The following is a 12,676-nucleotide window of genomic DNA, read 5'->3' on the forward strand; positions in this document are numbered from 1 at the left end:
AAAACAAAACAAAAAAAAACCCCAAACTATTAAAAAAACCCACAAATTATAATTAAATAATTATAATAATGTAATGATAGAATGATAATTAAAGTGGTTTTAAAATAGAGGAAAATATCAACAAATGAGTGAACAATGGATATTTTTTAACAATTGGAATTCATAAAAAGGAATAAAACTATTGATTTGAGAACTATAGGTAAGATAACATTGACAGGATGTGGGATTCTTTTACAATAGAATAACAGCTAATAAGCAGAATTCAATATTGTATAATTTCTCTCAGTCCAAACCCTATAAAGTACAACAAATTAATCGACCTCTTGCTAGAAGCAAATCTATCAATAAACATTAATAATTTATGTTACATGGTAAAATTTCACCAGAGATATCTGGGAAGAAGGAATCACTAGCATTTCAACACTGATGGAAACAAAGTAAGAAAAGTCTACTATCACATATTTTATTGGCTTCAGCCATTCAGGAGGATGAGTGGTCCAGGACCTCCTGACATCCTGTAAGCTGTCAGGGCTTTTATCCTGGGGCATTAAAGGAAATTAGAGGTGGGGTAGATTACCCTTGAACACTCTAAGTACAGCAGCAGTTTTCAGAGACAAGGGGAAACCATAGGAGAAAACTGTCTTTGTAAAAATGTCAGCTGAGAAAAAATTAGGTGTCATTTTGGTTTGAAAGAAAATGCAAAGTCTAATATTCCAATTAATTAAAATCATTTTGCTTGGATTGTCAAATTTTGCTTGGAAATTAAGGCATGATGAAAGCCTGGAATACAGATGGGAAAAAGCATGGGATCTGGAGTTAGAGACACCTAGGATAAAATCTCAGCTCCATCATGCTCCAACTATAGACTCTTAGCAAAGTGTTGCTCTTCCACATGCTTGGTTTTTCCCAGGTGTAAAGGAGGAGGCAGCATCCATAAGGCATTTCATATAGTGCTTGGATATATCAGGGGTCAATTGGTAGTAGTGATAATTCTTACAAATGGGATAGAACTGATGTTTGGAGATAAAATGCTCATTGTTTTGATTTTTTTTTTTTTAACCTCCAGTTTCATGCTGGATTTTTTTTTTTTTTTTTTGTCTCGCTCTGTTGCCCAGGCCAGAATGCAGTGGTGGGTGTGATCATGGCTCACTGCAGCCTCGATCTCCTGGGCTCAAGCAATCCTCCCACCTCAGCCTCCCAAGTAAGATTTTGTTTTTAATTGGGCTTTGTTTGAGCAGATTTGCTTCTATGGTACTGTAGAAGTAAAACACAATGTGATTGAATATGAAATGTGGCATCTAAACACTTGTCACATGCTCAGGACAGACACTGAAACTATACTTCTTCTGAATATTGAAATGGAACTCTGAATATGTGAAAATGTATTTACATTTATGTATTTTTTTCCAAAGTAAAACAGAGAAGATGGAATGTAACAATGAGCAGAAACTAATTAGCAGCACAAATGTCAGAAGTGGAGACGTTTGAGATTCTGTGCTATAATTTATCTTCTGCATTGTGAATTTTAACTAAAACAAGAGGCTGTGCTGAAAAAATAGATTCCTCTGGCTAATTCAGGGGAATGGCCATTCCGAAAAGCCTGATGTTATCACAAGGTGGGACAAACTTAAGCAAATGGGAACAGCAGCTTATACCCCCTGCTAAAATAAATGCTTACAGATTTCCATTGCAAATGGAACAGAGAATGTTGTTTGCTAGAAGGGTCCCCTTCTAACACTACTTCTTGGCAAGGATTGTGATGACTGGTCAGAGTTGGACTTCCAAACTAAGCCTACAGCCCATCTTTGTCTAAACTCCCCAGGTATCACCATTTGCCGAAAAAACAAAAAATAAGACTGAGCTTCGCCTTCTTCCAAAAAAAAAAAAAAAAAAAAAAAAGGACCAAATGGACATTCAGAACTAAAAAATACACTATCTGAAATTTAGAATTCCTTGAATGGATTTAAGAGAGGACTCAATGTAGGTAATAAAATTAGCCAACTTGAAGACAGGTCATTAGAAAATATCCAAACAGAATGTAAAGCAAATTAAGAATACATTTATTTGTTTGTTTGTTTATTTTATATGTATTGATTTATTTATTGAGACAGGGTCTCACTCTGGTCCCCTAGCTGGAGTGCAGTGGTGCGATCACAGTTCACTGCAGCTTTGACCTCCTGGCTCAGGTGATCCTCCCACTTCAGCCTCCTGAGCAGCCGAGACTACAGGTGTGAGCTACCATGCCCAGCTAATTTATTTTTTTAACTTTTATTTTAGGTTTGGGGGCACATATGAAGGTTTGTTCTGTAGGTAAACTCATGTCACGGGAGTTTGTTGTACAGATTATTTCATCATTAAGGTATTAAGCCTAATACCCAATACTGGCTAATTGTTTGTATAGACGAGTTTGGCCATGTTGTTCAGGCTGGTCTCCAACCCTGGCCTCAAGTGATCCGCCTGCTTTGGCCTCCCAAAGTGCTGGGATTACAGGCATGAGCCAGCATGCCAAGCCAAGCATTATTATTATTATTATTATTTTAAGTTTAGGTCATAAAAGACATGTGGGATCAATCAAAATTCCATTATGCTTGTAAATGTAGTGCCAGAAGAGAGGAGAGATGGGGCAGAGGGCATATTTAAATAAATGAAAGCCAAGAACTTTTCAAAACTGATGAAAGGCATTGCTATGGTTTAATATGACTTGTCTCCCAAAATGTATGTATTGAAGACCTAGTTCCCAGTGTAACAGTGTTGAGAAGTTGTGGGAACTTTATGAGGTGTTTGGGTCCTGGGGACTCTGCATTAGCAGCTCTTTCAGGACTGGATCCGTTACCGTGAGAGTGGCTTGTTTGTTGTTTTTGTTTTGAGATGGAGTCTCTGTCGCTCAGGCTGGACTGCAGTGGTGCAATCTCAGCTCACTGCAACCTCTGCCTCCCTGGTTCAAGCAATTCTCCTGCCTCTGCCTCCCGAGTAGCAAGGATTACGTGTGGGCCACCACGCCTGGCTAATTTTTGTATTTTTAGTAGAGACTGGGGTTTCACCATGTTGGCCAGGCTGGTCTCGAACTCCTGACCTCAAGTGATCTGCCTGCCTCGGCCTCCCAAAATGCTAGGATTACAGGCGTGAGCCACCGCGCCTGACCGAGAGTGGCTGGTTACAGAGTGCACAGAGTTTGGTCTCTTGTGCATGTGTTCGCTTCCCATTCTGATTTTCTGCTACGTTATGAAAAAGCAGTATGAAAGCCCTTGCCGGAAGCAATATACTTTATAATATAGAGCCTTTCCATGGTTTATTTTCAACCTTTCTGCCTCATTTTATGTAAAGTGAATCTCATAAAAACCAAATAGTTGGTGTTTTTTATCTAATGAGACCAACATTATCTCTTAATTTGATTGTTCAGTTCATTTACATTTAGTGTAATTACTAATATGCTTTGGTTTAAATCTACCATCTTGCTATTTTTTTTCTCTTCGTCTCACCTTTTTGTTGTTCTTTTATATATTTTTCTTGTCTTCTTTTGAATTAATCAGATATTCTTAAATTTTTCTCAATTCTATTAACTCTTTTGTTATACATTCTTTTATAATTCCTTCAATATTTACCCTAGAGATTACAATATTGATTTATTATTGTCTACCTTAGTTTTTATTGTATCACAGATCAATTAATGAAGACTAGTCTCAGCTCTGATTTTTTTTTTTGAGATAGAGTCTCGCCCTGTCACCCAGGCTGGAGTGCAGTGGCGCGATCTTGGCTCACTACGACCTCTGCCTCCCAGGTTCAAGCGATTCTTCTGCCTCAGCCTCCCAAGTAGCTGGGACTACAGGTGCATGCCATCATGCCCAGCTAATTTTTGTATTTTTGGTAGAGACAGGGTTTCACCATATTGGCCAGGCTTGTCTCAAACTCCTGACCTTGTGATCTGCCCGCCTTGGCCTCCCAAAGTGCTGGGATTACAGGCATGAGCCACTGCAGCCAGCCTAGCTCTGAAAATTTTTTTATTTCACCTTAATTATTTATTTATTTAGAGACAGAGTCTCACTTACTCTGTTACCCAGGCTGGAGTGCGGTGGTGTGATCATTGTCCAATCCCACCCAAACTCCTGGGCAGGAGCAATCCTCCTGCCTCAACCTCCTGAACAGCTGGGACTATAGGTATATGTTATCTCCCTGGCTAATTTTTAAATTTTCTATAGAGATGAGGTCTCGTTATGTTTCCCAGATTGATCTTGAACTCCTGGCCTCAAGGAATCCTCCTGCCTCAGCCTCCCAGAGTGTTGGGAGTACAGGCATGAACCATCTCACTTGATCTTTTTACCTTTATTTTTGAATAATTTTTTCTAGGTTTCCAGTTTCTTCCCCCCTCAACACTTTAAAGATGTCATTATGTTGTCTTCTAGCTTGCATACTTTCTTTGGAAAAATATTTATCAATTTTATTGCTCCTTTGACTGAAATGTGTATTTTCTTCTGTATGATTTTAAGATTTCCTACTGTCTTTGGATTTCAGCTGTTTGACTATTATGTGCCTATGAAGGTTTAGTTTCGTTGCTTGGTGCAATAAAGAAAAAGAAATAAATATTAAAAAGATGGGAATGGAAGAAATAAAGCTATCAATATTTGTAGATAATTCTGTACAAATCCAAAGAATTGACTATTAGAAAATAAAAATGAATTTACCAAGGTCACTATATATAAGATCAATGTGCAAAAACAATGGTATATCTACATTGAAGCATACAGTTAGGAAACAAAATAAAATAATATCAGTCGCTATAGTGTATGCACTCATACACAGACAAACACACACACAAATCCTATGAACAAAGTCAATGAAAGATGTTCTTGACTTATAAACTGCAAACTACAAAATGTTTAAGATATTCTTAAAGAAGATTTATATAAATGAAGGGATATACCATGCTTATGAACTGGAAGTCTCAATGTTTTTAAAATGCCAGTGCCCCTCAAATTGATCCATAGATTTAATACAATCTCAGTAACAATCCAAACAGGGTTATTTTTGTGGAAATTGACAAGCCAATTCTAAAATCCATATAGAACTATAAAGGACCTAGAATAGCCAAGGCAGTCTTGACAGTAGAACTAATTTGGAATACTTATACTTCCAGATATCAAGACATATGTTTAAATTTCATGCTTAATTCAGTTTGCTAATATTTGTTGTGGACTTTTTGTATTTATATTCTTGAGGTATATTGACCAATAATTTTCTGTTCTTGAGAGATCTTTGTATGACCTTGGTAACACGGTAATGCTGATCTTATACACAAGTTGGGAAGTGTTCTTAACTATTTTCTGAAAACGTTTTGTGTAGAAGGTATTATTTCTTCTTTGATGTTTCTAGGATCTCTCAGTTCTCCCCATTTTTTTTCTTGTTCAGATGGAGAAACACAGAGTGCCTTGTCTGCTCTCTGCCCTGGCCAGCTGCATGTTTTATCACGCAGGCTTGAACCCAAACCTGGGCCTTGAATATTCCCAGACACTGATAAAATTGTTTAGGTTGTTGCCTGAAATACACATTGCTAAACATGTAGAAAAAAGTAGCTCTCACTCTGAGCCAAATTCCTTAAACCCTCATATCAACTCCATAAGCTGATCCCCTCCTTGCAGACATACTTAGGCAGAACCTCTCTTTCACTCACTATTCAATGCAATGATCGCTGCATCGGGCTATAAATTGCCCTAATACATGTTTTGGACTGATCACCCTGGTGTTTAGTGCCTCTTTCTTTGGAATTTGAACCATCCCCATATCCAGAAGTTCTGGAGTAGGCCCTTGAAGGAATTCCCCTGCCATCGCTTTTGGGGAAAGTCTAGCTGTGGGTTCAGCTGGATGGAACAATGATAGAATTCACCAGAATTCATCTGGGTTGAGAGGTTTCTTTATGGGAAGGCTTTAATTAGAAAATCAATTTTTTTTTGAAATGGGATCTCACTTTGTTGCCCAAGCCGGAGTGCAGTGTTGTGATCATGGCTCATTGCAGCCTCGACCCCCGAGGCTCAAGCGATGCTCCCACCTCAGCCTTCTGAGTAGCTGGGACCACAGGCATGTGTCACTGCACCTGGCTAGTTTTTTTATTTTTATTTTTATTTTTGTAGTGATAAGGTCTCCCTGTGTTGCCCAGGCTGGTCTCAAACTCAAGTGATCCTCCCACCTCAGCCTCCCAAAGTGCTGGGATTACAGGTGTGAGGCACTGTGCCTGGCCCAGTTTCTTCAAGAATATAGAGCTATTGAAATTTTTTGTTTTTTCTCCAGTCAGTATTAGCTGTTTGTCTCTTCCATTGAATTTGTCAATTACATCCAAATTATTGAATTTATTAGATAAAATTGCCATAAGATTATCTTGTTATCACTCTAATATCTGTAGGATCATGATGTTTCCACTTTCATATCTGACATCAATAAATCGTGTCTTTTTTAAATTAAAGGTTTATAAATTTTATTGACCTTTTAAATAACAGCTTTAAGTTTCATTGATTTTTTTCTTTTTCCTTTTTTTTTTTTTTTGAGACATGGTCTCGCTCTGTCACCCAGGCTGGAATGGCTGGCCTTGGCTCACTGCAACCTCCACCTCCTGGGTTCAAGCAATTCTCCTGCCTCAGCCTCCTAAGTAGCTGGGATTACAGGCACGTGCCACCGTGCCCAGCGATTTTTTCTATTATTTGTTTTCTACTTTTTAAATTTTGCTCTTATCTTCATTATTTGTTTCTTTCTACTAATAAGTAGAAGGAAACTCTCTTTGAGTTTAATATATGCTTCTTTTTTTTCTGAAGGTGGAGTCTTATTGATTTTTGACCTTTATTCTTTTCTAATGTCAGCATTTAGAAGTATACCTTGGCCAGGCACGATGGCTCACACCTGTAATCCCAGCACTTTGGGAAGTCGAGGCAGGTGGATCGCCTGAGGTCGGGAGTTCAATACCAGCCTGGCCAGCATGATGAAACCCTGTCTCTACTAAAAATACAAAAATCAACCAGGCGTGGTGGCAGACACCTGTAATCCCAGGCACTGAGGCAGGAGAATCGCTTGAATCCAGGAGGTGGAGGTTGCAGTGAGCTGAGATCACGCCATTGCACTCCAGCCTGGGCAGCAGAGCAAGACTGTCTTTAAAAAAAAAAAAAAAAAAAAAGTATACATTCTTTGCTAAGCACTACTTTAGCCATGCCCTTATACATTTTGATATATTGTGCTTTCATTATTATTCAGTTTTAAATATTTTCTAATTTCTCTTGTGATATTTTCTTTGACCATGAATTATTTAGAACTTTGTTAATTCCTAGACACGAGTTATTTGCATATATGGCTGTTTTTTACTTTTAATGTAATTTTGTTATGGCCAGAGAACACATTCTGTATGATTGAAATCCTTTTGAATTTATTGAGATTTATTTTGTGGCTCAGCGTATGATCTATTTTGTTGTACGTTCCCTGTGCACTTGAGAAAAATATTTATTCTTCTGTGTTGGTAGAGTGTTCTATTAATGTCAGTTAGGTCAGATTGGTTGATAATTTTCAAGTCTTCTACGTATTTACTAATTTTTGTCTCCTTGTTGTATCAATTACTGAGAGAGGAGTATTGAAATTTCTAACTATAATTGCAGATATGTCTATTGTTTTTCTCTTCTCTCAGTTTTTGCTTTATGCTGCTGAAAGCTCCTTTATTAGATGAATGTGAATTTAGAGTTATTATGCCCTCTTGTTTAATCGACTCCTTACTATTATGAAATGTAGCTCTTTATCACTGGTAACAGTCCTTGTTCTGAAGTCTACTTTGGTAGATACTAATATAGTCACTTCACTTTATTTTGTTGTATGCTGTATCTTTTTAATCCTTTTACTTTTAGCCTGTCTCTCTCTCTTTTTTTTTTTTTTTTTTTTTATTTTGAGACGGGATCTTGCTTTCTGGAGTGTAGTGTGCGATCTCGGCTCACTGCAACCTCCACCTCCCAGGTTCAAGCGATTCTTGTGCCTCGGCCTCGCAAGTAGCTGAGACTACAGGTGCCACCACCATATCTGGCTAATTTTTGTATTTTTAGCAGAGACGGGGTTTTGCCATGTTGGCCAGGCTGGTCCCAAACTTCTAGCCTTAAGTGATCTGCCCACCTGGGCTTCCCAAAATGTTGGAATTAACAGGCATGAGCCACTGTGCCAGGCATGGACAATTGGCTGGGCTTGGTGGCTCACATCTGTAATCCCAGCACTTTGGGAGACCAGGGTAGGAGGATCACTTGAGGCCAGGGGTTCAAGACCAGGCTGAGCAACATGGCAAAACTCATCTCTACAAAAAAATACAAAAATTAGCTAAGTGTGGTGGCATGTGCCTATAGTCCCAGCTACAGGGGAGGCTGAGGTGGGAGGATCACTTGAGCCTCGGGAAGCTGAGGCTGCAGTGAGCCATGATTGTGCCACTGCACTTCAGCTTGGATGATAAAGCTCCAATAAATAAATAAATATGGCTCATGCCTGTAATCCTGGCACTTTGGGAGGCTGAGGTGGGCAGATTGCCTGAGTTCAGGAGTTCAAGACAACCCTGGGCAATGTGGCAAATCCTCATCTCTACTAAAAATGCAATAAATAAATAAAAATAAATAAATAACGGGGAGTGGTGGTGCCTGCCTATAGTCCCAGCTACTCAAGAGGCTGAGACATAAGAGTCGCATGAACCCAGGAGATGGAGGTTAATCTGCACTCACTACTGGCTTATTAGCTATATTCTTCGTTTTGTTTATTTAGTGGTTGTTCTAGGATTGTAACTTATTTCTATTAACTTTGAAATAATATTATTCTACTTCACATTTCACCTATTATATGAGAACTTCACAAGAGTATACTTCTGTGCCCTCCCTCCCATCCTTTGTACTAGTGTTGCCATGCATTTGTTTTCTACATATGTTATAAACTCCAATAACAAATTATTACTATCTTTTCTTTAAACATCAGTTATGTTTTTTTTTTTTATCATAGCAGGAAAAAACCACATAGCATACAATTCACCCTCCCAACAATTTCCAGGTGTGAACTACAATATTCTCAACTACATGCACTTTGTTGTGCAGCAAATCCCCAGAACCTCCCTATTGTGTGTGACTGAAACTCTACACCGCTGAACAATAACTCCCCATGTCCCCTCCGTCAATTACGGTTTACAGACTTTAAAAAATAATAAAAATATTTTCATAGGCACTGTTTCCAGCACTTTTTATTCCTTCGTGTAGATCCATGTTTTCATCTAGGATCGTTTTTCTTCTACCTTAAGAATTTCCTTTAATATCTCTGCAAGTGCAAGCCTGGTGACTGTGAATTATCTCAGTTTATTTTGGTCTGAAACAAACTTTAGCTTTTCTTGATTTTCAAAACAGCATTATCTAAGTGTAATTTACATACCATAAATTCGCTCATTTTTCTTCATTTTAGAAGAGTATCTTCTCTGCATATAGAGTTCTCGGTTGACGAAGTTTTTTTGCTTTTGTTTTCTGTTCAGTACTTTCAAGATGTTATTCTTTGTCTTCTGGAACTTGCTGTGTTTCTGATAAGAAATTTGCTTCGCCGGGCGCGGTGGCTCAAGCCTGTAATCCCAGCACTTTGGGAGGCCGAGACGGGCGGATCACGAGGTCGGGAGATCGAGACCATCCTGGCTAACACGGTGAAACCCCGTCTCTACTAAAAAAATACAAAAAACTAGCCGGGCGAGGTGGTGGGCGCCTGTAGTCCCAGCTACTCGGGAGGCTGAGGCAGGAGAATGGTGTGAACCCGGGAGGCGGAGCTTGCAGTGAGCTGAGATCCGGCCACTGCACTCCAGCCTGGGCGACAGAGCGAGACTCCGTCTCAAAAAAAAAAAAAAAAAAAAAAAAAAAAAAAAAAAGAAATTTGCTTCCATCCTTATTTGTGTTTCTCTTATTCGTATTTTGTGTTTTGTCCTAGTTGCTGTTAATATTTTCCCTTTATCACCACTTTTTAGGAATTTTAGTATGATATGCCTTTATGTGCTTTTTTTGGTGTTTATGCTGCTCTGGGTTCTTTGGGCTTTGTGGATCAATGACTTTAGAGGTTTCACCATATTTGGACAAATTTTGGATTGTTTCTTAAAATAGTATTTTGTCTTCCTCCTTCTGTTTTTCTGTGACTCCAATTACAAATATATTCAACCACTTGAAATTGTTCCATTGAGTCTCTGTTTATTTTTCCCACCTTTTTTTCCTCTCTCTGTTCTTCATTTTGAATAGTTGTTATTGTGTCACTGATATTTTTTTCTCCAATTTCTAATTTGCTAATAATTCCATCCAGTGATTTTTTTTTCATGTTGTGTTTTTCATACCTAGAAGTTCCATTTATTTATTTATTTATTTATTTATTTTTGAAAAGAGTCTCACTCTGTTGCCCAGACTGGAGTACAGTGGTGTAATCCTAGCTCACTGCAAACTCCACTTCCCAGGTTCAAGTATTCTCCTGTCTCATCCTCCCAAGTAGCTGGGATTACAGGTGCCCACCACCACACCTGGCTAATTTTTGTATTTTTAGTAGAGACGGGGTTTCACCATGTTGGCCAGCCTGGTCTTGAACTCCTGACCTCAGGTGATCCACCTGCCTTGGCCTCCCAAAGTGCTGGGATTACACGTGTGAGTCACCATGCCTGGCTTAGTAATTTTTAAATCTTCCATTTCTCTTTTCACTATATTCATATTTTTCTTCAAATTCCTGAATATATTAAATATATCTATGATAGCTATTTTGTTTTCTAATTCCATAATCTTTCACATTTCTGATGTTTGTTTTTATTGACTATTTTTTCTTTTGTTTATGGATCACATTTTGCTGTTTCTTGGTGTATCTGTTATTTTTGGATTGGATATTGGGCATTGTGAAATGTATGTTACAGAATTTTAGTGTCTTTCTCTAAAGAATTTTGGGCTTTGTCCTGTGAGGCAGTGAAGCTACTTTAAGATCATATTGATCCTCTTGATATTGAGGATTGAGACTTGTTTTTAAGTTTTATGAGAGATGGTCCGGAATGGTCTCTACTCTGCAGATTTTTGTTTGTTTGTTTGTTTTGAGGCCTAGTCTCCCTCTGTTGCCCAGACAGGCTGGAGCACAGTGGCACCATCTTGGCTTACTGCAACCTCCGACTCCCGGGTTCAAGTGATTCTCATGCCTCAGCCTTCTGAGTAGCTGGGACTACAGGTATGCACCACCACACCCAGCTAAGCTTTGTATTTTTAGTAGAGATGGGCTTTCGTTGTATTGGCCAGGCTGGTCTCAAACTCCTGGCCTCAAGTGATCCACCCATCTTGGCCTCCCCAAATGCTGGGATTACAGGCTTGAGCCACTGTACTCAGCCAGATAAACAGATAATTTGTCTCTACTACTAATATATTACCCTTCTGTTCTTTACTAAATGCCAAGGGTGTTCAATGAAGACTCTTCACTCTGGCTGGTCAGAGCTTGAACGTCTCCTAACCTTGTGTGAGCTGTGATAAATTTCCACTTTACAACTCTCTACATGTTCTTTATCTAGCTTTGTGGTGTTCACCCTTTCATGCATGGCTTAGACTTTGACATAAACTCAAGAGGACCCCTAAACAAATTTCAGAAGCTCCTTTTCTATAGAGTTCTTCTTATTTATAACTCTGCCCTGCTACTTGCAACTACTGTAGGCTCCATGAGAGACAGTTTCTGTTCTCCTCAACTAAACAAGACTTCCGTACTCTGCTGGGATCTGTTATCCTGCACCATGGTCCAGAATGTATCCTCAAGTAGAAAGTTTAGGATTCATAGGGCTTACTATGCTTATTTTCCTTTTCTCAAGTTCACAGTTTTGTACTATTTGTCTGATGTATGAAAAAAATAGTTTCTTCTATTTTGTCATGTTTCCTAGTTATTTGGGTAGAAGGGTAAGCATGGGCCCTATTACTCCATCATTGCCCAAAGCGGAAGTCAAGACATGTATTGCTTTAAGAGTATGTAATTAAGCTGGGCGCGGTGGCTCATGCCTGTAATCCCAGCACTTTGGGAGGCCGAGGCGGGCGGATCACAAGGTCATGAGTTCAAGACCAATCAGGTCAACGTGGTGAAACCCCATCTCTACTAAAACAATACAAAAATTAGCAGGGCTTGGTGGTGTGGGCCTGTAATCCCAGCTGCTCGGAAGGCTGAGGCAGGAGAATCGCTTGAACCCAGGAGGCAGAGGTTGCAGTGAGCTGAGATCGTGCCACTGTACTCCAGCCTGGTTGACAAGAGCAAGACTTCATCTCAAAAAAACAAAAACAAACAAACAAAAAACCCAAAAACAAGAGTGTGTAATTGATTCAATAACAGACAAATAGCCCATGGAACAGAATAGAGAGGAAGAAACAGACCCCCACATATACTGTCCTCTGATTTATTACTAAGGTCCCACCGCAATTTAGTGGGAGGAGGAAGATCTTTTAAATACATGATAGAGAAAAAAATGAACCATATCCCTACCTTACATCATCCATATAATTGGGTATGGAGCATAGATGTATGTGTAAAAGGACAAAGCTTTCAAAACAAACCATGGAAGAATATCTTTACAACCTTTAGGTAGGCAAAGATTTCTTTTTTTTTTTTCTTTTTTTTTTTTTGAGATGGAGTTTTGCTCTTGTTGCCCAGGCTAGAGGGCAATGGCTCCATC

The sequence above is a fragment of the Macaca mulatta genome, chromosome 1 (genome assembly GCF_049350105.2).
Source record: "Macaca mulatta isolate MMU2019108-1 chromosome 1, T2T-MMU8v2.0, whole genome shotgun sequence".
Lineage (NCBI taxonomy): Eukaryota > Metazoa > Chordata > Mammalia > Primates > Cercopithecidae > Macaca > Macaca mulatta.